This window comes from Triticum aestivum, chromosome 2A (genome assembly GCF_018294505.1).
Source record: "Triticum aestivum cultivar Chinese Spring chromosome 2A, IWGSC CS RefSeq v2.1, whole genome shotgun sequence".
Lineage (NCBI taxonomy): Eukaryota > Viridiplantae > Streptophyta > Magnoliopsida > Poales > Poaceae > Triticum > Triticum aestivum.
In genome coordinates this window covers 609,303,154-609,330,764 of record NC_057797.1, presented here as the reverse complement: position 1 = coordinate 609,330,764, position 27,611 = coordinate 609,303,154, and the positions used below count along the sequence as shown (strand labels likewise).

At 45.8% G+C, this 27,611-nt stretch overlaps 2 long non-coding RNA genes across 5 annotated transcripts; both read right to left on the bottom strand.

Annotated features, from left to right (window-relative positions):
- Positions 1 to 8,849: 8,849 nt before the first annotated feature.
- On the bottom strand, positions 8,850 to 13,911 carry LOC123189722 (uncharacterized). Its single transcript, XR_006495970.1, has 3 exons — positions 13,597 to 13,911; positions 13,429 to 13,499; positions 8,850 to 12,870 (listed from the first exon to the last, which is right to left on the bottom strand). It is a non-coding gene; the product is annotated as an uncharacterized lncRNA (long non-coding RNA).
- A 6,765-nt stretch (positions 13,912 to 20,676) lies between these two features.
- On the bottom strand, positions 20,677 to 26,950 carry LOC123189721 (uncharacterized). Of its 4 annotated transcripts, XR_006495968.1 has the most exons (6): positions 26,865 to 26,950; positions 26,611 to 26,678; positions 25,472 to 25,586; positions 25,134 to 25,393; positions 24,700 to 24,943; positions 20,677 to 20,926 (listed from the first exon to the last, which is right to left on the bottom strand). It is a non-coding gene; the product is annotated as an uncharacterized lncRNA (long non-coding RNA). The 4 variants fall into 4 exon arrangements; XR_006495969.1 differs by lacking the exon at positions 25,472 to 25,586; XR_006495967.1 differs by lacking the exon at positions 26,611 to 26,678.
- Positions 26,951 to 27,611: the final 661 nt, after the last annotated feature.

Here is a 27,611-nt window from a genome sequence, read left to right as displayed (position 1 = left end):
AGTAGTTGGCCCTTCCCAGAGAATCACTTCTGGTTCAAAGCAAGCGTTTCCAACGCCAACGAGTGGTTGAGCTGAATTTCATTTCATCGCTTTGTTATTTGTTGTGTGAGAAAGACTTTACTAGAATGTTTTGTTGGAAATGATCTATAATCCAACGTGTATCCTCATTGTCGTTGTGGGCTAATGACTTGATGTATGTAATCAACGGTACATTTGTATATGCGTCCATCAACTCACGCCTGCTAGTGGTGTCCATATGAACAGTGCTAGTGATTTTAGTTGCAAAAATTAGATAGTGCTAGTGATTTTTAGTTGCATATTTTGACAAATGCAGTGTTACAAGGTTGACAACTGGCAATGTTGCAAGATAAACAAATGTCAATCTTTCCAGTTTGACAAATGGCAATATACCCAAAATGACAGATATGCAAATCTTAGCCAATTGTTTGTACGTGGTTGCACATGGGTCATGCAAAACAACCGTTTGCGTTGAAGGGATGCAGAAATCCTGATCGACACATTTTCCCTTGGCTTCCTGGGGAAGTTGTCGGTTTGCATTCGGTATTCTAACTAAAACGTTTGCGATGAGTTTTTTATATTTAAAAACCATTAACGTTTTTTTCAAAAGAAAATCGTTTGATAACTCTGTACATTAAGAGAGAAAAACACAAATTCGTTAAAACCATATCTTTCATTCAGTCACACTGCGAATTTATATTCATATGATCGAGAATTCAAGAAACAGTATTAAACCCCAAAAAACTATTCCCGGCGGCGGCGGAGGCGGCGTGCCGCGCCGTCGTTCTCGTTGTCATCCTTTGGGACACCGTTGTTGAAGTCTTCAAGGCAGCACAAAATGTTCTTCACATGTAAATCAAACATCATGTCGTCGCGCGATCGACGGGCGGGGCGCGGGAGGATGGCAACTGGCGCCGCTGAGAGGTAGCGGTCGACTGCTGCGTCCCATGCCGCTGAGGGGGGCGCGCGCACGGGCACGGGCGCGGCGGGTGCAGCCAAACACACGGGGGCCGACTGAAGGAAATATGCCCTAGAGGCAATAATAAAGTTGTTATTTATATTTCCTTATATCATGATAAATATTTATTATTCATGCTAGAATTGTATTAACCAGAAACTTAGTATATGTGTGAATACATAGACAAACAGAGTGTCACTAGTATGCCTCTACTTGACTAGCTCGTTGATCAAAGATGGTTAAGTTTCCTAGCCATAGACATGAGTTGTCATTTGATGAATGTGATCACATCATTAGAGAATGATGTGATTGACAAGACCCATCGGTTAGTTTAGCACTATGATCGTATAGTTCATTGCTATTGCTTTCTTCATGACTTATACATGTTCCTATGACTATGAGATTATGCAACTCCCAAATACCAGAAGAACACTTAGTGTGCTATCAAACGTCACAATGTAACTGGGTGATTAGAAAGATGCTCTACAGGTGTCTCCGATGGTGTTTGTTGAGTTGGCATAGATCGAGATTAGGATTTGTCACTCCGATTGTCGGAGAGGTATCTCTGGGCCCTCTCGGTAATGCACATCACTATAAGCCTTGCAAGCAATATGATTAATGAGTTAGTTGCGGGATGATGCATTACGGAACGAGTAAAGAGACTTGCTGGTAACGAGATTTAACTAGGTATGATGATACCGATGATCGAATCTCGGGCAAGTAACATACCGATGACAAAGGGAACAACGTATGTTGTTATGCGGTTTGGCCAACAAAGATCTTCGTAGAATATGTACGAGCCAATATGAGCATCCAGGTTCTACTATTGGTTATTGACCAGAGATGTGTCTCGGTCATGTCTACATAGTTCTCGAACCCGTAGGGTCCGCACGCTTAACGTTCGATGACGATTTGTATTATGAGTTATGTGATTTGATGTACCGAAGGTTGTTCGGAGTCCCGTATGAGATCACGGACATGACGAGGAGTCTTGAAATGGTTGAGACGTAAAGATCGATATATTGGAAGGCTATATTCGGACATCGGAAAGGTTCCGAGTGATTCGGGTACTTTTCGGAATACCGGAGAGTTACGGAATTCGCCGGGGGAATAGTGGGCCTTAATGGGCCATGCTGGAAAGGAGAGAACGGCCTCAAGGGGTGGTCGTGCGCCCCCCATGGCAAGTCCGAATTGGACTAGGGAGGGGGCGGCGCCCCCCTCTCTTTTCTTCTTCCTCTCCTACTCCTTCCTTCTCTCCCCTCTTGGAAAAGGAAGGGGACTCCAACTAGGATTGGGAATCCTAGTTGGACTCCCCCTATAGGCGCGCCCCTCCTAGGCCGGCATCCTCTTCCCCCCTCCTTTATATGCATGGCCAAGGGGCACCCCGTAGACACACAAGTTGATTTCTTAGCCGTGTGCGGTGCCCCCCTCCACAGATTTCCACCTCGGTCATATTGTCGTAGAGCTTAGGCGAAGCCCTGCGTCGGTAACTTCATCATTACCGTCACCACGCCGTCGTGCTGACGAAACACTCCCTTGGCCTCAACTGGATCTAGAGTTCGAGGGACGTCACCGAGCTGAACGTGTGCAAATCGCGGAGGTGTCGTGCGTTTGGTACTTGATCAGTTGGATCGCGAAGACGTTCGACTACATCAATTGCATTACTTAACGCTTCCGCTTTCGGTCTACGAGGGTACGTGGACTCACTCTCCCCGCTCGTCGCTATACTTCTCCTAGATAGATCTTGCATGATCGTAGGAATTTTTTTGAAATACTACGTTCCCCAACAGTGGCATCCGAGCCAGGTCTATGCGTAGATGTTATATGCACGAATAGAACACAAAGGAGTTGTGGGCGTGGGTATATACATATTGCTTGCCGTCACTAATTGTTTCTTGATTCGGCGGTATTGTTGGATGACGCATCCCGGGCCGACATTACATGACCGGGTTCATGAGACTGGTTCCACCGACATGCTTTGCACACAGGTGGCTGGCGGGTGTCTGTTTCTCCAACTTTAGTTGAATCGGATTCAATGAACAGGGTTCTTTCTGAAGATCAAAAAGCAATCACTATACCATGTTGTGATTTTGATGCGTAGGTAAGAACGGTTCTTGCTGGAAGCCCTTAGCAGCCACGTAAAACCTGCAACAACAAAGTAGAGGACGTCTGACTTGTTTTTGCAGGGCTTGCTATGATGTGATATGGTCAAGACGTGATGATATATAAATTGTTGTATGAGTTGATCATGTTGTGTAACAGTTATCGGCAACTGGCAGGAGCCATATAGTTGTCGCTTTATTGTATGAAATAATATTGCCATGTAATTGCTTTACTTTATCACTACGTGGTAGCGATAGTCGTAGAAGCAATAGTTGTCGAGACGACAACGATGTTTCGATGGAGATCAAGGTGTCAAGCCGGTGACGATGGTGATCATGACGGTTCTTTGGAGATGGAGATCAAAGACACAAGATGATGATGGCCATATCATATCACTTATATTGATTGCATGTGATGTTTATCCTTTATGCATCTTATTTTGCTTAGTATGGCGGTAGCATTATAAGATGATCCCTTACTAAAATTTCAAGGTATAAGTGTTCTCCCTGAGTATGCACCGTTGCGACAGTTCTTCGTGCTGAGACACCACGTGATGATCGGGCGTGATAAGCTCTACATTCACATACAACGGGTGCAAGCTAGTTTTGCACACGCATAATACTCGGGTTAAACTTGACGAGCCTAGCATATGCAGATATGGCCTCGGAACACTGAGACCGAAAGGTCGAGCGTGAATCATATAGTAGATATGATCAACATAGTGATGTTCACCATTGAAAACTACTCCATCTCATGTGATGATCGGATATGGTTTAGTTGATATGGATCACGTGATCACTTAGATGATTATAGGAATGTCTATCTAAGTGGGAGTTCTTAAGTAATATGATTAACCGAACTTTAATTTATCATGAACTTAGTACCTGATAGTATTTTGCATGTCTATGTTGTAGATCAATAGCTCTTGTATAGCTCCCCTGTTTTATTCTTGATACATTCCTAGAGAAAAATAAGTTGAAAGATGTTAGTAGCAATGATGCGGACTAGCTCCGTGATCTGAGAATTATCCTCATTGATGCACAGAAGAATTATGTCCTTGATGCACCACTAGGTGACGGACCTATTGCAGGAGTAGATGGAGATGTTATGAACGTTTGGCAAAGCTCGGTATGATTACTACTTGATAGTTTAGTGCACCATGCTTTATGGCTTAGAACCCGGACTTCAAAAACGTTTTGAACACCAAGGAACATATAAGATGTTCCAAGAGTTGAAATTTGTATTTCAGACTCATGCCTGAGTCAAGAGGTATGAGACCTCTGACAAGTATTTTGCCTACAAGATGGAGGAGAATAGCTCAACCAGTGAGCATGTGCTCAGAATGTCTGAGTACTACAATCGCTTGAATCAAGTGGGAGTTAATCTTCCAGATAAGATAGTGATTGACAGAGTTCTCTAGTCACTATCATCAAGTTACTAGAACTTCGTGATGAACTATAATATGTAAGGGATGATGAAAACGATTCCTGAGCTCTTCGCGATGCTGAAATCAGCGAAGGTAGAAATCAAGAAAAGCATCAAGTGTTGATGGTTGACAAGACCACTAGTTTCAAGTAAAAGTGAAGGGAAAGAAAGGCAACTTCAAGAAGAATGACAAGCAAGTTGCCACTCCCATGAAGAAGCCCAAATCTAGACCCAAGCCTGAAACTGAGTGCTTCTACTTCAAAGGAAATGGTCACTGGAAGTGGAACTTCCCTAGATACTTGGTGGATAAGAAGGTTGGCAAAGTGAACAAAGGTATATTTGATATACATGTTATTGATGTGTACTTTACTAGTGTTTATAGCAACCCCTCAGTATTTGATACTGGTTCAGTTGCTAAGAGTAGTAACTCAAAACGGGAGTTGCAAAATAAACAGAGACTAGTTAAGGGCGAGGTCATGATGTGAGTTGGAAGTGATTCCAAAGTTGATAAGATCACCATCGCACACTCCTTTTACCTTCGAAATTAGTGTTGAACCTAAAATAAAAGTTATTTGGTGTTTACATTGAGCATGAATATGATTGGATCATGTTTATTGCAATACGGTTATTCATATAAGTCAAAGAATAATTGTTGTTCTATTTACATGAATAAAACCTTCTATGGTCATACACTCAATATAAATGGTTTATTGAATCTCGATCTTAATGATACACATATTCATAATATTGAAGCTAAAAGATGCAAAGTTAATAATGATAGTGCAACTTATATGTGGCACTGCCGTTTAGGTCATATTGGTGTAAAGCGCATGAAGAAACTCCATGCTGATGGATTTTTTGAATCACTTGATGCTTGCGAACCATGCCTCATGGGCAAGATGACTAAGACTCTGTTATCCGGAACAATGGAGCGAGCAACTGACTTATTGGAAATAATACATACTAATGTATGAGGTCCGATGAGTGTTGAGGCTCGCGACGGGTATTGTTATTTTCTGACCTTCACGGATTATTTGAGCAGATATGGGTATATCTACTTGATGAAACATAAGTCTGAAACATTTGAGAAGTTCAAAAAATTTCAGAGTGAAGAGGAAAATCATCGTAACAAGAAAATAAAGTTTTTACGATCTGATTGCAGAGATGAATATTTGAGTTACGAGTTTGGTCTTCATTTGAAACAATGTGGAATAGTTTCGCAACTCACGCCACCTGGAACGCCACAGCGTAATGGTGTGTCCGAACATCATACCGTACTTTATTAGATATGGTGCGATTTATGATGTCTCTTACCGATTTACCACTATTATTTTGGGATTATGCATTAGAGACTGCTGCATCCACGTTAAATAGGGCACCATCTAAATCCGTTGAGACGGCACCATATGAACTATGGTTTGGCAAAAACCTCAGCTCCCGTTTCTTAAAAGTTTTGGGCGGCGATGCTTATGTGAAAAAGTTTCAACCTGATAAGCTCGAACCCAAATCGGATAAATGTGTCTTCATAGAATACCCAAAGGAAACTGTTGGGTACACCTTCTATCACAGATCCGAAGGCAAGAACTTTGTTGCTAAAAGTGGATCCTTTCTAGAGAAGGAGTTTCTCTCGAAAGAAGTGAGTGGGAGGAAAGTAGAACTTGATGAGGTAATTGTACCTTCTCTCGAATTGGAAAGTAGCTCATCACCGAAATCAGTTCTAGTGATGCCTACACCAATCAGTGAGGAAGTTAATGATGATGATCATAAAACTTCAAATCAAGTTACTACCGAACCTCGTAGGTCAACCAGAGTACGTTCCGCACCAGAGTGGTACGGTAATCCTATTCTAGAAATCATGCTACTAGACCATGACAAACCTACGAACTATGAGGAAGCGATGATGAGCCCAGATTCCGTGAAATGGCTTCAGGCCATAAAATCTGAGATGGGATCCATGTATGAGAACAAAGTGTGCACTTTGGTTGACTTGCCCGATGATCGGCAAGCCCTGAAGAATAAATGGATATTCAAGAGGAAGACGGACGCTGATAGTAGTGTTACTATCTACAAAGCTCGAATTGTCGCAAAAGGTTTTCGACAAGTTCAGGGTGTTGACTACAATGAGATTTTCTCACTCGTAGCGATGCTTAAGTCTGTTCGAATCATGTTAGCAATTGCCACATTTTATGAAATCTGGCAAATGGATGTCAAAACTGCATTCCTTAATGGATTTCTTAAAGAAGAGTTGTATATGATGCAACAAGAAGGTTTTGTCAATCCTATAGGTGCTAAAAAAGTGTGCAAGCTCCAGCGATCCATCTATGGACTGGTGCAAACATCTCGGAGTTGGAATATACGCTTTGATAGTGTGATCAAAGCATATGGTTTTATACATAATTTTTGAGAAGTCTGTATTTACAAGAAAGTGAGAGCACTACAACATTTTTGATAAGTATATGTGAATGGCATATTGTTGATCAGAAATAATGTAGAATTTTTATGGAAAGCATAAAGGAGTGTTTGAAAGAAGTTTTTCAAAGAAAGACCTCGGTGAAGCTGCTTACATATTGAGCATCAAGATCTATGGAGATAGAACAAGACTCTTGATAAGTTTTTTCAATGAATACATACATTGACAAGATTTTGAAGTAGTTCAAAATGGAACAGTCAAAGAAGGAGTTCTTGCATGTGTTACAAGGTGTGAAGTTGAGTAATGACTCAAAACCCGACCACGGCAGAAAATAGAAAGAGAATGAAAATTCATTCCCTATGCCTCAGTCATAGATTCTATGAAGTATGTTATGCTGTGTACCAGACCTATTGTGAACCTCGCCATGAGTTTGGTAAGAGGGTACAATAGTGATCCAGGAGTGGATCACTAGACAGCGGTCAAAATTATCCGTAGTGGAATAAGGAGATATTTCTCGATTATCGAGGTGATAAAGAGTTCGTCGCAAAGAGTTACGCCGATGCAAGCTTTGACACTGATCTGGATGACTCTAAGTCTCAATCTGGATACATATTGAAAGTGGGAGCAATTAGCTAGAGTAGCTCCGTGCAGAGCATTATAGACATAGAAATTTGCAAAATACATACGGCTCTGATTGTGACAGACTCATTGACTAAGCTTCTCTCACAAGCAAAACATGATCACACCTTAGTACTCTTTGGGTGTTAATCACATAGCGATGTGAACTAGATTATTGACTCTAGTAAAACCCTTTGGGTATTAGTCACATAGCGATGTGAACTAATCACATGGTGATGTGAACTATTGGTGTTAAATCACATGGTGATGTGAACTAGATTATTAAGGTCGCTTCTAGCATGTTCCACAAGTTCAAATGGAACATCTCTGTTTGCACAGCCCTACAGGGAAACAAATGGATTTCTGCGCTCCGTCAGGTCAACACCACTGAGTTAGTTCATGAATTCATCAAATTATGGTTGTTGATCAGAGAGGTGCAAATACCACAGACCAAGATGTCGTCTCCTGGTGTTGGACAACGGATGGAATGTATACGACGCGCTCAACCTACAAGGCAATGTTTTGGGGCTCTTACTCGAGCACTTGCTCTCAAACTTTCTGGAAGGCTTTGGCTGAAAGCAAAGTAAAAAAATTATGTTGACACCTGTCCCTTGGGAGGATTCTGACCGCGGACAAGCTGATCCAGAGAGTGCAACCATCAGCGTGGAGGGGCTTTTGTCCCCATCCTCTTCTTCAATATAAAGTACGTACACTCCTGTGTATTAGAGAAAAAAAATACCACAAGAGCCACATCTAGTCGTGGCGGGCATGCAAATCTCTATCAAAAATGGTCTTACATTTTAGGATGGATGAAGTATTAAATAGCCATATGTACATTGTTTTAGGGTCTGTCTATTCTCAAGTCGTCTGATTTTTATTTGGGGTTAGGTCGAATTTCTGTCCTATGATTTGTTGCCACGTGTCTTGAGTTGATTTTGGGTTTCTATCCCAGCTCGGGGAAATTAGACTGTTTTCATCCCCGGTCTAAGTCGAATTCCCCCTGCCGGGCTTGACTCCAAACCTGTTAGCCCACATCAGAACACACCAAGCCACACACCCCAAAAAAGCCCCGCACCACCGAAGACCCATCTGCCCCAGCATGCATGTTTATTTCCCTTTGCTTGTTCAAAAACAAAAAGGCTGCACGTACTACTTCCTGCCATGCATTTCGAAACATGCAGAAAAACAAAAAATCTCAAAAGCTGTAACATTCTAAATAATAATACTGTGAACATGAATATCAGTTACCTCTGTTCGCTGAATAACACTGAACATGACTGAAGAACAATGCAAGACAGAGATGACTAATCATGAAGCTAATAACTGAAAGCTGAATGACCAATGATAGAGAGAAAGATGACTGAATACAACACTGAAACAAAGATGTAAAAAATAAACTAGTGACCTTGGCCTTTTGTGCTGATAGACCTTGGCCGTGGACACAAGAATCCTAAATTCAGTTAATGGTTTACAAGTGTCTCTGAAACCTAAACAGTACAAGTATCTCTGAACCTGAACAAAGACCTTGCTGTGTACATACACTTCTGTTTAGTACTCAAACTAGATTATACCCAAACTACGGACCTGCCTTCTCCAGTTATTCAGGGATAGCTGGCCAACTATAGACTGGCATTTAGTTATAGCAGTGTTCAGCTGATGTCAGAAGGTGACATGTCGATAGCAGTGTTCAGCTGATGTCAGAAGGTGACATGTCGTACAGTAGTCGAACTGAACTTTGGTGATCTCTCAGAGATTGACGCAACTTGCTCTCTGGTATTGTGTGTCTTCTCACTATGTGGTACCCTAAAATACTTGCTGCCTTTTCAATAAAAAATTCAGCAATGGTCGACACATGTCTTCTATATAATCAAGCGGTTCTTTTATTTTCAGAGAAATATCGAACAATTCTGGTTGTCCCTAAGTAACATCTTCAAACTCTGAACCGTTCAATTAAATAATTAAATAACACCCTGCAAGAAAAAAAATCAGGAACTGAGAATGGCCCTGCTGTCACAATTGACAAGGCGAACCAAAACTCAAAATTGCATCACTCAAACTTACTACAGTAGTATAAGAAAAGAATGGCTAAATGACAAGACTGGCAAAAATTAAATGACAAGGGCAAAAGATTGAAAGAGTGGTAAGTCATATAAAAAGAAAGGATTGAAGAATAATAATGAGGAAATGAGAATTAGTACGAGTACAAAAAAGCAAATGAAGTAAAGTGAGAGATATAAGACAATGAAAAAAAACTAGATAGAAAATTTGAAGAACTGAAGAAAAAAAACAGTTTGCAAAAGTGCCATATATCACAACTGAAAAGCATGGACAAATCTGAAGAAAGAAAGTAATGAAACACCGAATGTAACACTGAACAGTACTGATAATTCACCTAGGAACATATAGAAACCGAAGAAAGATTAAACTGACCAAGAACTAGGTTCTAGCTCACTGACTGATAAAACACTGAAGAAATAATATAAGGATCTCCTGCAATTCATCAAAATCTGAAATGTATGAAAGGACAATGATGCAAAAGAAGAAATTTGTTACCTTATTCATCCAAATCGTAAAAGTATGAGAGGCCAGTACAACACTGATACAAGTTAACACATGATCCATGGTATAGCGAATCCATTCCAAGCCTAAACTCCAAGAAACTGAATAATAGCTAAATGATACAAGCTCATAGAAAAAGGAGCACTGATCCCATGATATAATTTATGACACTTCCATTCCATCCCTAGCGCGAGCACACAATGTGGAACTTGCAGCGCTATGCTGGCTGACCTTTCTTCTATATGTAGTAATACTGGTCTGAAAACTACTTTCATCTGGTCTCTGACCGAAAACTAGATAGGAATAAGCATGTAAGATCCAATATGAGTACAACTAGGGTTAACTAATTATACGTAAAAACAAACTATAAAAAACTGTTGATAAATGAAGATTTACTAAAACTAAGAATGACTAAGCATTCTGTATGGCCTAGAACTAAGAGTAACTAAGCAAAAGAAGATCAAGGAAAAATTATACTTGAATAAAATGAAGAAAATTAGAGGAAATTTGAACAATAATGACTGAATAAAACAGATAGCAGAAGAGAAAAGAAGACTGTAAACCTAATAAGTGAACTACAACGACTCAAGATGACAATCGAATGACTGAAGACCTAATAAGTGAACACATTAATGAAAAGGCTTTCGCTAGCGTGACACTGAAAAATTCGTTGCACGTGTGCCCTGGCTTTTAGAACCATAATTTAAAAAAAGGCATAGCCTCATAATCGAAACCAATTTAGGCGTTGTTTGGACCATGAAAACTTTTCTCATAAATCAGGTTAATTGGGAGCTCTAGATATAAACAAATACACCTAGATTAAAACAAAGAATGAAACTGATCGACCTAAAAAATGGAAGACTGATACGGTTTAATTTTAAAAATACACAAATTGAGCAAAAAATCTGAAAGGAACTGATGAACAAGATTGAAAACAATAAAAGAAAAACTGAGGAATCAACACACAGATAGGGTTAGTTTTTCAAAACTAATTAATGCAAAAACAAGACTAATAAACTAACATTTACTAAGAAATAAAAAGAGGCTTAAAATCTGAAAAGTAAATACACTGATGAACTAACTAACATAGAGGACAAAACAAGACTAATAACTAATTACTAATGACAAAATCGATAAGAAAGACCATGGACTGATCAACTAGAAGAAGATGACAGACAGAAAATAAATACAAAGACTAAATGATAAACTAAATACAAACACACTGACATATGAATGCTAAATAATGATCTAAGAAAAGATAACTGAGAACTAAAAACAGGGAGAAAGAAACAATGCAGATGACTGATAAATGAAGAATGATATGGAAACTGGAAAATGCTAAATAGTAAGGCAAAATAATTATAAATTATAACTAAAAACTAAATACACTGATGAACTAACTAACATAGAGGACAAAACAAGACTAGTAACTAATTACTAATGACAAAACCGATAAGAAAGACAATATGGACTGATCAACTAGAAGAAGATGACAGACAAAAAATAAATACAAAGCTGAATGATAAACTAAATACAAACACACTGAATTATGAATGATAACCAATGATCTAAAAAAACAGATAACAGAACTAAAAACAGGGAGAAAGAAGGCTGACAAAAAAAATGATAGATAAGATTGGATTAAACACAAAAACACTGATAACTAATGATTTTCTGTATTACTGCTAAGATTGAATAAACTTGAAGCAGTTGGGTGATTTTTTTTACTAAAGACTAAACAAGATCAGATCTGGAGTGCAATACAACTAAACAAGGCTAAAACATGAGCACTGCTCTCCCCGCAAGTCTCACTGTTTTAGAAACCATCACCAGGACCTAAGTTGGGTTCATAGCATCCCCTAGACGACCTCTGCCCCATAGAAACCACAACCCTTGCTGCTGCAAAACGATGAGAAACAAAAAATATGATCTCACATGGAAGGATGGGATGAGATTTCAGGTAACACTAACCAAAACACAAACATAATCTCGGGGGGGGGGGGGGGGGGGGGGCGTGAATCCTGGACTGCAAAAGGTCATATTAAGCTAGAAAAATAGTGAAAATACCCGCACAAAAACATGACAACACATACTGAACTAGCCCACAAGGGGGAACCTCCATGTGATTTACCAAGTTCGATTTCGCCCCCAAAAACTAGAAAACAAAATCTGAATGTATATGCTAAAAAGTACCATGAAACAAGTATCCATGCATGCTCAAAACTGAATAACAACAAAAATGTATAATGAAGCAAATAAAATAAAAGGGTAGCAGAGGAGGACGGCGACCACTGCAACCACCAGGAGCCCATGGGAGAGTCCATCACCGGACTAGGCTAGCTCCCTGCCACTCTCTGAGCTAGCCTTTGTTATATCGTAGACACTACCTCCCTATCTCTTTCAGCTTGGCTTGTGCAATTCTGCTTTAGATATACTAGTGGAAGATCCAAGATTTGCTATTTGCTATAGTACCAACATGATACAACTAACCATATATACTAATATGATAGATGCCACACGCACCATGTCATATTTGGTGCAGATCCGAAGTGCTAATAGTGACTGGGCTGACTGGATTATTTGGATAAGTTTGCGTGAACTAGAAGGCCTATGTGCAGAATCTTTGCATCAGTTTGTAAGAAAGAAGAAAGCGGGACTAAGCAATCACTAACAAAGAAAGGAGTACTAAGCAATCACTAACTAAGCAGACATGAGACACTACTCACTATGCAGCAGCAGGAGAAGCAGCTTCTTACTCCAGCGGCCCAACCTGCAACGCCTTCTCGACAAAATTGTCATGGACAAATTGAAAAAATGAAAGTAATCAGTGAAATACTGAAATCAACATGGAGAATAACTGGACTGATAAATGAAGAATGATATGGAAACTGGAAAATGATAAATAGTAAGGCAAATTAATTATAAATAATAACTAAAGAATGAAACAATGCAGATGACTGATGCATAGTGATACTGACAACTACTAAGGCTGAAACACTGACATGCATACTCGCTGTACAAGCTTAATGAGCGAGAAACAGGGGCTTGTGTGAAAAAAAAACTTGGGAAAGGTATAGGGAGATAATAAAATGATGGAAGACCTCAGACTATGGGATTCAGGGTACTGCTTATAGCAAATTGCTGCAGATTTTCATATGTGCAGAATGTCACACAAGACTGCAACATTCATGGACACCATGAATCAAAACAGAACATCTAGTACCTAGAATATGTATTATACTATCTTTACAAGATAGCATGACTTTCACTTTTAAAAAAATAAGCACACGGTAGCATTTCAGTTCCATTTAGACACAACAAAGTAACAAAATGTCACCTCACATAGCATTGGTGTCACCTTCTTTTTAATTGACTGCCGCAGACTTGCAAAACTGAACTCCAATCAACCTGAAACAGCAGAAAGGGATTAGGACTTGATTGCTGCAAATTTGCAAAACTGAACCTGAATTAACCTATAAAAATAGAGATAATTAGGATTTGAGACCTGCTTGTGTTCTAGGGTTCAAAAAGAGAGAGGGACAGACACCAAGACAGAGGAATGAAGCGCCATAGGAAGAAGGGAGGGAGAGGGGCGACATGTGAGGAACAGAGGGAGAGGGAGGCGTGCCATGGGAAGGGAGGGAGGGGCACCATGGGAGGGGAGGGAGAGAGAGAAGGCGCCATGGAAGGGACACGCATGCTAGGGGAGAGGCAGCAAACGGAGAGAAGAAAGGGAGGCCCCCGCCGTAGGTCGGCCATCGGCTGGAGCACGTTGTCAGATTTGGGTGGAGAAGTGACCAGAGCCTCCACAGGGCCTCGGAAAAACAGAGCGAATCGGGCGCGGAAATGACCAAAACGGATCCACAGATACGCACCGAGACAAAGTGGGCCTGAAAAAATCACCAGACCAGCGCAGATCTCAGAACAAAATCATACGACTGAAAAAACGACCTGACGCCAATTTGAAAATAGATGACTGATTTTTAGTAAAACTGTTGTTTTATCCCCCAAAGAGTATCACCGCTCACAACACCCCTACTAGGCTCTTTATTATTGAATATCAATATCCCAACGGACACTTACAATGTCATGTGGCTGAAGCAGCCAAACATGTCTGCCAAATTTCTACTTATACTTTCATAAATAAACTTAAGCTTCAAATAACTGCACTACCCTAGCACGAATTTCTTTGATAATTGCTGCATGATGACCTCCTGTTCCTTGTGCTGTCTCCCACCATCAAAGGAGATGAAAATTTTGGTTAGAAGATCTTGCGCCAACCCATGTCCACATCTGGTGAGGGGATGGATCCGCGTTCTGGTGATGACAGATCCACACAGCTTGGTGACGGTCTAAACATGCGAGGTAGCCTGCCCACCGACAGTGGCAGAGACAAGGGGGCGAGCAGGGGCCTGGCCTCCCCAACGATCGAGCGAACAATGAGTATTTCTTCAAAGAGTTTAGAAATGTCAGTCAAAACAAGACCCAAAATACAATTCGGTGAAGCTTGACGCCATACCTGGCATCCCTAATTACATTCGTTACCAACCAACCAAGGCGCATAAACCTGGCCTCTCATGACCCACACAACGAATTTTATCTACTAACCGCGAGTACAATTTTTTTTCTTTGTCTGTATGGTGTTCTGTCAAGTAACCATCCCGGCCTTCAGTCTCCCTTTCTTTTGTTTACCTGTTCTCTCTTGTTCCTCAATGGGAATAGATCTTTTTTGTTTTTCATGGTAGAATCAATCAAGTCAGCAGATTGACCTTCACTGGTGGGATTAGCTGTTCCATTACTGTCTAGCTGGTAGGACTAGGGTTCCTACCGGCTCTACTGCGTAGGTTGTAGGGGCAAAGAGGAAGTGGGCGCGGCGAGGAGCGGGCGCGCCGGCGGCAGGGCGCCGTCGCGGCTAGGGTTGAGGGCGGTGGCGGCTAGGTTGCGGCGGCTAGGGTTTCCGGCTCCTCTAGGAGCCGGACAACAAAAGATAATAATAGTCTTTATTGCTTGCATCCAAAAGAGTCTTACAATCTATATTTATATCCTAGATAACTTGTAGAAGAATCAATCCTGAGATAACTTGCCTAATCTGAATAAAACTAAGGTAACTTGCGGGCCTAAGCCTGCCTGTTGGGCCTGCGGCGGCCATAGACCTGGCCGGTCATAACATCTCTCCCCGCCTGCGCAAACAGCTCGTCCTCGAGCTGAAAGTCTGGATAGTGTTGACGGAAATCCTCACGCTGCTCCCAAGTCGCCTCTTCCTCCGGAAGGCCCGCCCACTGAATTAGGATGAACCAGACGCCACGACGGAGCTGAGCCTGCAACACCTTTGCTGGCTCTGGAAGAATGCGACCATCGGCGGTTGGAGGAAGCGTCGGAGGAGCCGCCGGTGGCTCGCCACGGAAAGGTTTGAGCAGCCCCACATGGAACACGTCGTGGATGCGGGCGCGGGCTGGAAGCTGAAGACGATAGGCCACCTTCCCAATGCGCTCCACGACAGGGAAGGGCCCGGCGTAGCGAGGGCCAAGCTTGCGCTTTGCGCGCGGGTCCAGTGACTGCGTAGAGCGGTGGAGAAGACGCAGCCACACCCAGTCACCCACTGCGAACTCCGCCTCGCGATGATGATCGTCGTAGTAGTGCTTGGCCGTCTGCTGGGCCTGAAGGAGACGCTGACGGACCTCAGCCAGCATCTCATCACGGGTGCGGATAAGGTCACCCGCTACTGCTGTCCGAGCGGTCTCCGGGTCGACCGGAAGTATAGGCGGGGGTGGTCGACCATAGACCACCTCAAATGGCGTCGCGCGCAGGGCGGAGTGATAAGAAGTGTTGTAGCAGTACTCCGCCCAAGATAGCCAGTCCACCTAAGCGCGAGGTCGATCACCTGTCACACAACGCAAATACATGGCAATGACCTTGTTAACCACCTCAGACTGACCGTTCGTCTGAGGATGGAACACCGTACTCAGGCGGAGCTGGACACCCGTCATCCTGAAGAGGTCGCGCCAGACATGGCCCGTGAAGACTGGGTCCCGATCACTGATGATCGACGTCGGGAACCCGTGTAGACGGACTATGCCGTCGAAGAAAGCCCGGCCACGGATGCCGCTGTGTACGGATGGCCCAACGCGATGAAGTGGGCGTACTTAGAGAAGCGATCGACCACCGTGAGGATGACTGACTTGCCCCCTACCTTGGGAAGGCCCTCGATGAAGTCCAAGGAGATATCCGCCCAAACCTGAGACGGCACCTCCAAGGGCTGAAGGAGCCCCGCCGGTCTCAGGGTCTCTGTCTTGTTGCGCTGGCAAGTCTGACAAGACCGAACCCAGTCGCGGACCAGGGCACGATCGCCAGGGATGTAGAAGTCGGCGCGAAGACGATGGAGGGTTTTCTGCACACCCTCATGGCCCGCCGAGTGAGCGAGCTGCAACACCTGGTGACGGAGATCATCATGCGCCGGAACAAAGATCCGGCGTCCATGCAGGAGCAGTCCGTCAGAGAAGCGCCAGGGCTCCTCCAAGTCGCCGACCGCGAGCTGCTGCTGAAGAAGTGCGGCGTCATCGGCCGTCGCAGTGGCGCGTCGAATGTCGGTGAAGAGACCGAACGATGGCCCGGAGCGGATGCACAGGGCCGTCCCGGCGGACGCGTCGGCGGTTGGCGCGAGGTCGGAATCGCGACGGGATAGCGCGTCGGCCACGGTGTTAAGACGGCCCGGCCGATACTCGACGGAGAAGTCGAAGCCGAAGAGCTTGCTGATCCACTGGTGCTGCGGTACGGTCGACAGCCGTTGATCCAGCAAGAACTTCAGGCTGTAGTGGTCCGTGCGAATGTGGAAGGTCCGCCCCCACAAGTATGGCCGCCAATGACGCACGGCCTGGACGAGGCCAATGAGCTCCCGCTCGTAAGCGGCCAACTTAAGATGGCGCGGAGCGAAAGGCCGGCTGAAGAAGGCGAGGGGCCCATCGCCCTGATGAAGTACGGCGCCGAACCCGGCGCCCGAGGCGTCACAGTCCACCACGAACGGACGGTCGAAGTCGGGCATCTGGAGGACGGGGCCCGTCGTGAGGGCCCCCTTGAGGGCCTCGAATGCCGTCGTCGCCTCAGCGTCCCAGGCGAAGGCGTCGCGGCGAAGCAACCGCGTGAGGGGCGCCGCGATGAGTCCGAACTCCCGGATAAATTTCCGGTAGTAGCCAGCGAGTCCGAGGAACCCGCGGAGAGCCCGCGGTGAGTGAGGCGTCGGCCAGGCGGAGACGGCCGCCACCTTATCGGCGTCCATAGCCACTCCGTCGGCCGAGATGACATGGCCGAGGTAGGCGACGGTAGGTGTCCCGAACGAGCACTTTGAGCGCTTAAGGTGGAGGTGGTGCGCCCGAAGCTCGTTGAAGACGATGGCGACGTGCTGGAGATGTTCGGCCCAGGTGGCGCTGTAGATAAGAATGTCATCAAAGAAAACAAGCACAAACCGCCGTAAGTAGGGTCGAAGGACGTCGTTCATCAGGGCTTGGAAAGTCGCCGGGGCGTTGGCGAGGCCGAAAGGCATCACCAAGAACTCGAAGTGGCCATGGTGGGTGCGAAACGCCGTCTTGGCGATGTCGTCCGGATGCATGCGCACCTGATGATAGCCCGACCGAAGATCGAGCTTGGTGAAGAAGCGTGCCCCATGGAGCTCATCCAAGAGCTCGTCGACCACCGGTATAGGGAACTTGTCCTTGAGCGTGAGTGCGTTGAGGGCGCGGTAGTCGATGCAGAAGCGCCATGTGCCGTCGGACTTACGGACGAGAAGCACCGGCGCCGTGAAGGGTGACGTGGAGATCCGGATGATGCCTGCGGCGAGCATCAGGGCACACTGGCGCTCCAACTCATCCTTCTGCAGCTGGGGGTAGCGGTAGGGCCGTACCGCCACCGGAGTGGAGCCTGGTACGAGGTGAATATGATGGTCGTACACCCGGGCAGGCGGAAGACCCCGCGGAGCGTCGAAGAGGTCGCTATGCTGCTCCAGAAGAGAATCCAGCAGGGGGTGCTCAGCCTCCGAGGACGCGGCAGCCAGCTGGAGATGTGGCACAGCAGCCGCGGCGCCCCCAATGCCCTCCCACCGGATGCGGCGGCCCTGCCGCCAGAATGTCATCATGAGTGCGTCGAAATCCCATAGGATGGGGCCGAGGGTCCGGAGAAAGTCCACCCCGAGGATGAAGTCGAAGCAGCCGAGATCGATCCCTGCACAAGTGATGGAAAAGTGTTCGCCGCCGATGGAGATGGGAACGTCGCGGGCTAGCCCATGGCACCGGAGGCGATCACCGTTCGCCACTGTGATCCGCAGGCGCTCCCCGCCCGTCGTCGGGAGGGCTAGCCGACGCATGGTCGATTCGGGCAGAAAGTTGTGTGTGGAGCCCGTATCTAGCAGGGCCACCAGGCGCTCGCCATGGATCGTCACCGGCAGCAGCATGGTCTGCTCGCCCCGGATGCCGGCCAGGGCGTGAAGGGAGACGACGCACGCCGTCGCTGCGGAATCCGCGGCCGCGTCCTCGGGCGCCGCAGGCGGATGTAACGGGTCGGGCGAGTCGTTCTCCTCGGTGTAGTCGACCGTCTCTAAATAAAAGAGGCGGGGGCAGACATGGGTCGGCGTATAGGGCTCATCGCAGTTGAAGCAGAGACCCTGACGGCGACGCTCCTGCTGCTCGGCCGGTGACAGCCGACGGAAGGGCCGTGTGGCAGCCGGGGATGTGGCCGTCGCGGATGGGAGAGGCCGACCCGGGGCTGAGGAAGTCGGTGCTGGCCGACTGGGCTGGCGGCCACTCCGTCCGAGTGGCGGCTGCAGTGCCTGGGCCCGCTGCTCGAAGGCCCGGGCGTAGTACATGGCCGTCTGGAGATCGGGGGGATCCCGGAGCTCGACGTCCACGCGGATATGGTCCGGCAGACCGCCCACAAAGAGCTCGGCGCGCTGGGTCGCGGAGACGCCCGGCGCGTGGCATGCCAGGGCCTGGAAGCGATCGGCGTAGTCCTGCACCGTAGATGTGAATGGTAAACGGCCGAGGGCCGCCAGTCGGCTCCCGCGGATAGGAGGCCCAAAACGGAGAAGACAGAGCTCCTGGAAGCGCTCCCACGGTGGCATGCCGCCCTCGTCCTGCTCGAGGGCGTAGTACCAGGTCTGTGCTGCGCCTCGAAGATGATAGGACGCGAGCCAGGTACGATCTGAAGCGAGCGTCCGCTGCCCTCGAAAGAACTGTTCGCACTGGTTGAGCCAGTTGAGGGGGTCCTCCGTGCCCTCGTAGGTGGCGAAGTCGAGTTTGGCGAACCGCGGCGGTGTCTGCTGCGGCCCGCCGTGCTGAGCAGGCGCGGGGGCTCGGAAGAGTGAAGCCGGAGGTGCCTGATCGGAGTAGTCCGGGTACTGGCCGGCGGGGCCGGATGGCCCGCCGAACTGCGGAAACGGAGTCGGCTCAACCGGGGTCGTGGTGTAGACCGGTGAAGGCGAAGACCCCGCCGCCCATGCTGGCAGGGGGGACGGGGACGGGGGAAACCGGACCTGATGGATCGGTAACCCGGTAGTCAAGGCCGCGCCCGAGGTGGTCCCGGCTGATGAGGGCACGGAGAACGGCGGTGGACGCAGGCCCTGGGACGCCGGCGGCGGCGGCTGCTGGGCCGGCCATGCGGGGAACAGCGTCTGCTGAACCGGCCAGACGGTGGGCGGCGGCTGCTGCAGCCAGGAGGCGGCCGAGATGGCCGGCGGCAAAGGCCAGAGGGGCGCCGCGGCCGGCGCTGGCCCGGATGCCAATCCCGCCTGGATCGGCCCGAACAGGGGCCCGCCGTACGCGGCCGGGTACGGTCCTGGTGGTGGCACGAAGGGGCTCGCCCCGCCCCGTACTGCGGCTGCTGCTGTAGGAGAATACCAGGGGCGGCGATCGGGGCCGATGGCGGTTGAGCATAGGCCCCGGCCCCATATTGCTGGTGGAGCTGAAGCCCGTGGACGGCGGTGACGAGGTGATGTAGCGTGGCGGCGAGTTGCTCCGGAGACAAGGCGGCCAGCGGTGGTGGTGGAGATGCGCCCGGAGACGCCAGTGCAGGTGGTGCCGAGGAGGAGACGGGACACGCCAGCGAGGTCCCGGCGGATGCGGTCGGCGCGGTGATGCTTGGCGCCGTCGTCATGGGCGCGGTGGTGCCGACGGGCAGCGGCGGCGGTGATGGCGGCATCGACATGATCGCAACGTGGTCTCTGAATACCAAATTGGTAGGACTAGGGTTCCTACCGGCTCTACTGCGTAGGTTGTAGGGGCAAAGAGGAAGTGGGCGCGGCGAGGAGCGGGCGCGCCGGCGGCAGGGCGCCGTCGCGGCTAGGGTTGAGGGCGGCGGCGGCTAGGTTGCGGCGGCTAGGGTTTCCGGCTCCTCTAGGAGCCGGGCAACAAAAGATAATAATAGTCTTTATTGCTTGCATCCAAAAGAGTCTTACAATCTATATTTATATCCTAGATAACTTGTAGAAGAATCAATCCTGAGATAACTTGCCTAATCTGAATAAAACTAAGGTAACTTGCGGGCCTAAGCCTGCCTGTTGGGCCTGCGGCGGCCATAGACCTGGCCGGTCATAACACTAGCCAACACTGTTGATCTTTGGGAGGACGCTGATACCTTCCATGGCGCTGGATGTACATTACCATTGGTGCCAGCACACCGTCACAAACCAACTAGTGGGACTAGTGTCCAGCACACTGTCAGTTGCCTGAGAAAATACTTCTCTATCAATAAGCTTGTCGATTAAGACCCCTGCTGGTAGATTTCCCAGGTTTGCTTCTTCCTTCTCGCATCATTCTTACATACCTCTACAGCATTGAGTACAGCACGCTTGTCTGTTGCAGTAAAAATGATTAGAAACAATGCAAACCAAATTTTGAGTACTAAAGTCTAAAAGGCTCATTAGTAAATGCCATGTTCCATGATATACCAAGGGACCATAAATTGATGACATGGTTTTTGTGCTACCAAGAACACCTGACACCGTTGTTTTGAAATTTTTAAATAAGAAGTGTGTTCGAAAGTTTAACTCCGCCTATCTTGTTTCAACATAGCCGGTCCCAAGCCCGTGTAAAGGAGGAGGGTTGTGATAGGCTTGGCGAGCCAACGTGAAAACTCAGTCACTTTTATGGAGATGAAACCCAAAAGATTTTCGTTGGGGCGTAACCCTCTCAACGACGCGCCACATCGGAACCTAGGTGTGGTGTCAAATGGGTAAGTGTCGGGCGGCAAGTGAGCAAGGATCAGGTCATCGCATCCTTAGTGGCGCGGTACATCAACGCCCCGGTGTACTGGAAAGTGAGCAAGGGTCTTTGCATTTGACTCGACGAGTGCGAAGGGTAAGGAAGCTAGTCGGGCCTAGGAGGATCCGCTTACGTAGCTGGCACGTAGGGTCCCTGATAGGTAAGCTTCGGGAGCTAGTTGATACAGCGAGGAGGAGAGGTGTTGATATCCTTTGCGTCCAAGAAACCAAATGAAGGGGACAGAAGGGGAAGGAGGTCGAGGATACCGGCTTCAAGCTATGGTACGCAGGGACGACTGCAAATAGAAATGGAGTAGGCATCTTGCTCAACAAGAGCCTCAAGCATGGAGTGGTAGACGTCAAGAGACATGAGGACCGGATTATCCCAGTCAAGCTGGTAGTTGGGGACTTAGTTCTCAATGTCATCAGCGCGTATGCCCTACAAGTAGGCCACAATGAGAACACCAAGAGGGAATTCTAGGAAGGCCTGGGGGACATGGTCAGGAGTGTAACAATTGGTGAGAAGCTCTTCATAGGAGGAGACCTCAATGGCCACGTGGTTACATCTAACACAGGTTTTGAAGGGAAGCATGAGGGCTTTGGCTATGGCATCAGGAATCGAGAAGGAGAAGATGTATTAAGCTTTGCTCTAGCCAACGACATGATCATAGCTAACACCCTCTTTCAAAAGAGAGAATCACATCTAGTGACTTTTAGTAGTGGTCAACACTCTAGCCAGATTGATTTCGTCCTCTCGAGGAGAGAATACAGGCGTGCGTGCCTAGATTGTAAGGTGATACCTAGAGAGAGTGGTGTCCCTCAACGTAAGCTCGTTGTGGCTAACTTTTGCTTTCAGATTTGTGTCCAGTGGGATAAGCGTGCCGAAGTCGCTCAAACGAAGTGGTGGAAGCTCAAGGGGAAGGTAGCTTAGGCGTTCAAGGAGAGGGTCATTAAGGAGGACCCTTGGGAGGAAGGAGGTGATGCAAACAATATGTGGATGAAGATGGCGACTTGCATTCATAAGGTGGCCTTAGAGAAGTTTGGAGTGTCCAAGGGAGATAGAAGAGAAGCTAAAGATACCTGGGGGTGGAATGATGATGTCCAGAAGGCTATTAAGGAGAAGAAAGATTGTTTTAGACGCCTCTACCTAGATAGGAGTGCAGACAACATAGAGAAGTACAAGGTGGCAAAGAAGGCCGCAAAGCGAGCTGTGAGTGAAGCAGGGGTCGGACGTATGAGGACCTCTACCAGCGGTTAGACACGAAGAAAGGCGAAAGAGCCATCCATAAGATGGCCAAGATCTGAGAGTGGAAGGCGAGGGATGTTGACCAAGTCCAATGCATCAAGGATGGAGCAGACCATCTCCTGGTGAAGGACGAGGAGATTAAGCACAGATGGCGGGAGTACTTCGACAAGATGTTCAATGGGGATAATGAGAACTCTACCATTGAACTCGGCAACTCCTTTGATGATACTAGCAGGCATTTTGTTAGGTGAGTCCAAGAGCCGAAGGTCAAGGAGGCTTTAAAAGCGATGAAAGGAGGAAAGGCAATGGGCGCTGATTGTATCCCCATTGATGTGTGGAGAGGCCTCTGAGACATATCTATAGTATGGCTAACTAAGCTTTTCAACCTCATTTTTCAGGCAAACAAGATGCCAGAAGAATGGAGGAGTATATCAGTACCAATCTTCAAGGACAAGGGGATCTTCAGAGTTGTACTAATTACCATGGAATTAAGCTCATTAGCCATACAATGAAGCTATGGGAGAGAGTCATTGAGCACCGCTTAAGAAGTATGACAAGTGTGACCAAAAATCAGTTTGGTTTCATGCCTGAGAGGTCGACCATGGAAGCCATTTTCTTGGTACGACAACTCATGGAGAGATAGAGGGAGCAAAAGGACCTACATATGGTGTTCATTAAATTAGAGAAGGCATACGATAAGATACTGCGATATGTCATGTGGTGGGCCTTGGAGAAACACAAAGTTCTAGTAAAGTACATTAAGGACAAGTGTTTGGACAAGTGATGGCGACACTGATGACTTCCCGATTAAATTAGGACTGCACCAGGGGTCAGCTTTGAGACCTTATCTTTTCACTCTGGAGATGGATGAGGTCACAAGGGATATACAAGGAGATATCCAATGGTGTATGCTCTTTGAGGATGATGTGGTTCTAGTCGATGATAGTCGGACGGGGTCAATAGGAAGTTAAGAGCTATGGAGATAAACCTTGGAATCAAAAGGTATTAGACTTAGTAGAACTAAAACCGAGTACATGAGGTGCGGTTTCAGTACTACTAGGCATGAGGAGGAGGTTAGCTTTGATGGGCAGGTGGTGCCTCGGAAGGACACCTTTAAATATTTGGGGTCTATGCTGCAGAAGGATGGGGATATCGATAAAGATATGAATCATCAAATCAAAGCCAAATGGATGAAGTGGCACAAAACTTCTAGCATTCTCTGTGACAAGAGAGTGCCACAAAAGCTACAAGGCAAGTTCTATAGGACGGCGGTTCAACCTGCAATGTTCTATGGCAGTGAGTGTTCGCTGACTAAACGGCGACATGTTCAACAGTTAGGTGTGGCGGAGATGCGCATGTTGAGATGGATGTATTGCCACACAAGAAAGGACCGAGTCCGGAACGATGATATACGAGATAGAATTGGGGTACCGCCAATTGAAGAGAAGTTTGTCCAATATCGTCTTAGATGGTTGGGCATATTCAACGCAACCCCCAGAAGCGCTAGTGCATAGCGGACGGCTAAAGCGTGCCGATAATGTCAAGAGAGGTCGGGGTAGACCGAACTTGACATTGGAGGAGTCCTTAAAGAGAGATCTGAAGGAATGGAGTATCACCAGAGAACTAGCCATGGACAGGGGTGCGTGAAAGCTTGCTATACATGTGCCAGAACCATGAGGTTGCGAGATCTTATGGGTTTCACCTCTAGCCTACCCCAACTTATTTGGGACTAAAGGCTTTGTTGTTGTTGTTGTTGTTGTTGTTGTTGTTGTTGTTGTTGTGAAGTGTGTTTGAAAGTTTCAAAAAGAAATCCTAAACTTTAATACGTAGAAATACACTTAGCAAAAAATTGTGAAAAAAAGTATATCTATTTGCCTTCTGCGGAAAAAAAGACAAGGATGAAAGGCTAAAATAGAAATTATTTTTGAATCGTTTATAGCGCATGGACAGGCCATTAATGTTAAATTTTGCATGAAAACATACAAATACACATACTACTGCAATATACACCCTTTCAGGAAGTTTTTGCAATTCCAAACACCTTTTTGGAGCCAAGCTCACATGATCTTTTCATATAAATTACCCTATTGTTACTTTCCACACTATAAACTGAGAGGTACCTCAGGTTCTGCAGTAGGCTTGAAGACTTTAACTCCATCATTGGACAAATTTTTTGAAGGTTCATCTGCAACGCATGCAATCCCTGAACCATTTCTCTGTGCAGAGGAAGATTATCAGATCCTTTTGTAGACGAGACATTCTTCTTATGTTGAGCATCAGGTTTTCATTGCATTTGCCTACCCTCTGTAGATTTTGCATGAACGCTATGATCTTTTGCTGCTAAGAGATCTGCAGATTAATTTCCTGTAGGAGATCCAAAGAATAGTTATGCTCCAGTTAATCATAGTGGTTGGGAAATAACTTTTTTTAGTGTTTCTATTTACGAGCAATAGGTTTTGCAGGCACCTCAATCCACACATATATGTTATAATCATAACAAATGATTGTCTCCAGATAAGGAAAAAAAGGCAGCAGAAGAAGTGGTAACACTTACCTTGAGAGCAGCAGGTACACCAATTGTCAGTACTTTCAGATCATCCCTCTTGTTCCCCTTTAGGCCAGCAGCATATCATAAATGGTGAGTAATGATGTATTTACCCTTTTCTCGAGGTTGATACCACTTTTTCGAATCACAGGAAATATACTAGTAATCTTTCTGAGCACAATAAGGGCATTTCTGATTTCCATGTATTCTTTCGATTCCATACATTGATTAAGCACCTTGGTAATTCTTCCACTTCATTTTCAATGAACCTTTCAAAAGCAAATAAAAAATGTTCAAAAACATATGTAAATAATGTACAGGACAACATAAAATTTTGGATATCAGACCTTCACTTATGATTTTCTCTGTTAATTCAGGTGGCGTGAATAAAATATAAAGAACAAAGTAGCAGATGACAGTAATAGATACTAGGGTCCATCAAACCATGCTGAATTTATATACCTGGATTCAAGAAACAGAAATGTCACCAAGAAAAATGGGCAGATGCATATGAATAAAAAGTATATGCAGTGGATCATTTTGTACATGTACATGTACATTTACACATTATTGAAAACTTGCAGGTATGAACATTTCACTAAAGAGGTAGCCACTACACTTGTGTTGCACAGCTCACATGACCAAATTTTCAGCTCAATAAAGCCAACAAGTCTAGCACATGCAGCACCAGATGCACATCTGAAATTCTAAAAAAAACTGCATGATAGGACAGCAACACAATTCAAGAACCGAACCACAAGACGTTTGGCATGAGAAGCAACACCGGGCTTCCTTACAAGAATGAGCTATCTTGCCACATTTTTGCAAATGCAACAGAATGCGCTATCTTGCCACATTTTTTCCACTGTAACAGCTTGAGCTATCTTCACACATTTTTGCAAATGTATCGACTCAGATACTACAAGGAGTAGAAATATTTTATTCCTATATGTCCTCTGTGCGGAATTAAGGGGAAGTATTCATATATAGGAACTAGCATGCTCACACAATGTACTATTTTGTGAGCATTGGAGACGCCATGTGAATTTGTGAAGTTCATTTGAAAAATTGTAAACCCATTGACTAGTTCATCAATATCTGATGTGCCAAAAATTCACCCTAAAGAGTTAAGAGTTGGTTGCTAAACATAGTTTTGTGTACTAGTATATTCCTCACAGTAACTCCTGAACTAAGACAAAACTGAATTTATTGTTTATATGCACATCTATGAGGCCTCTGTTGGGGACATATGTAGTGCAGAAGCTTTTGGTTTGGGTATCAAATCAATGTGAGAAATTCAGAAAATGTTCGCAATGCACTTGTGAAAAAGTTGTAAATGTCAATACATAGAAAGGGTTCATTTTTATTTCTTTTTAATATAATATATACTTTATTATTTGAAGTTATTTTAAAAGGTGGCAACACTCCATAAACAACATAATAGATATATTTTCCAGGTTGATTCCATGCCCAAAAAGAACCTTACTTGTGCGCCAGATTGTGCTTTTATACTACAAATCACCCCTAGGAACTCCTACGAATTGCCATATCACCCTACATGCAATTTGAGTACAACTTAGTCCTAAAATTTTAGAAATGGCGATCTAAGCACAAAATAGGCTATCTATGTTTCGAGCACTATTTCTACAATTTTTAGGACTAAGTTATACTGAAGAAATGACAAACATACATAGCTAAATTATGTGATAAACATAACTTCAAATAGTGTGTAAAGCATACTTTAGAGAACTGACGATAAGATACACGTTGACTATTTTGATATCTGAAGTATACAGCAAATCCCGGCTTATTACCACATTCCGGCCACTAAAGAGGCTGGGGCCCGGCCAGCCCCTTTAGTACCGGTTCGTGGCAAGAACTGGTAGTAAAGAGGTTGTGGCAGGCTGATCTTAGTCCCACCTCGCTCCCCTAGCAAGATTTTTACCACCTTGAATATGTTACTTCTCAAACTATCACAAGCACTTGGTCTTCATTGAACTCTATGTGTAGAATTTGTGGTCGCAATATGAGTCTTCACCGGTTTCTAAACCGTTGAGGACTCATACTGATAATTCAGATTGTACACAAAAAGATCATTGATAATCAATGTATTTTTTATGTATATTTTACATGTTTACGCCCTCACTCTCTCCACTCACTCGGTCTCCCCCTCAATCCCCCCGCGCCGGTCCTCCCCCGCCGGCCGCCCCTCACTCTCTCCACTCACTCGGTCTCCCCCTCAATCCCCCCGCGCCGGTCCTCCCCCGCCGGCCGCCCCTCACTCTCTGCTGACTTAGCATCTGTTACACGGGTGCTTCATTTTTTTAAACTTATTTGAACTCCAGACTTTTTTGCGTTCCGTATGCACCATTCAAAGCGAAGTCATCAATTTTCAACACGTTCTGACATCATTTTGTTGTTTTTCATTCATTTACCGATTTGTTTAGAGAGCTAAATGACCGTGAAATTGAAAATCACTACAAAATG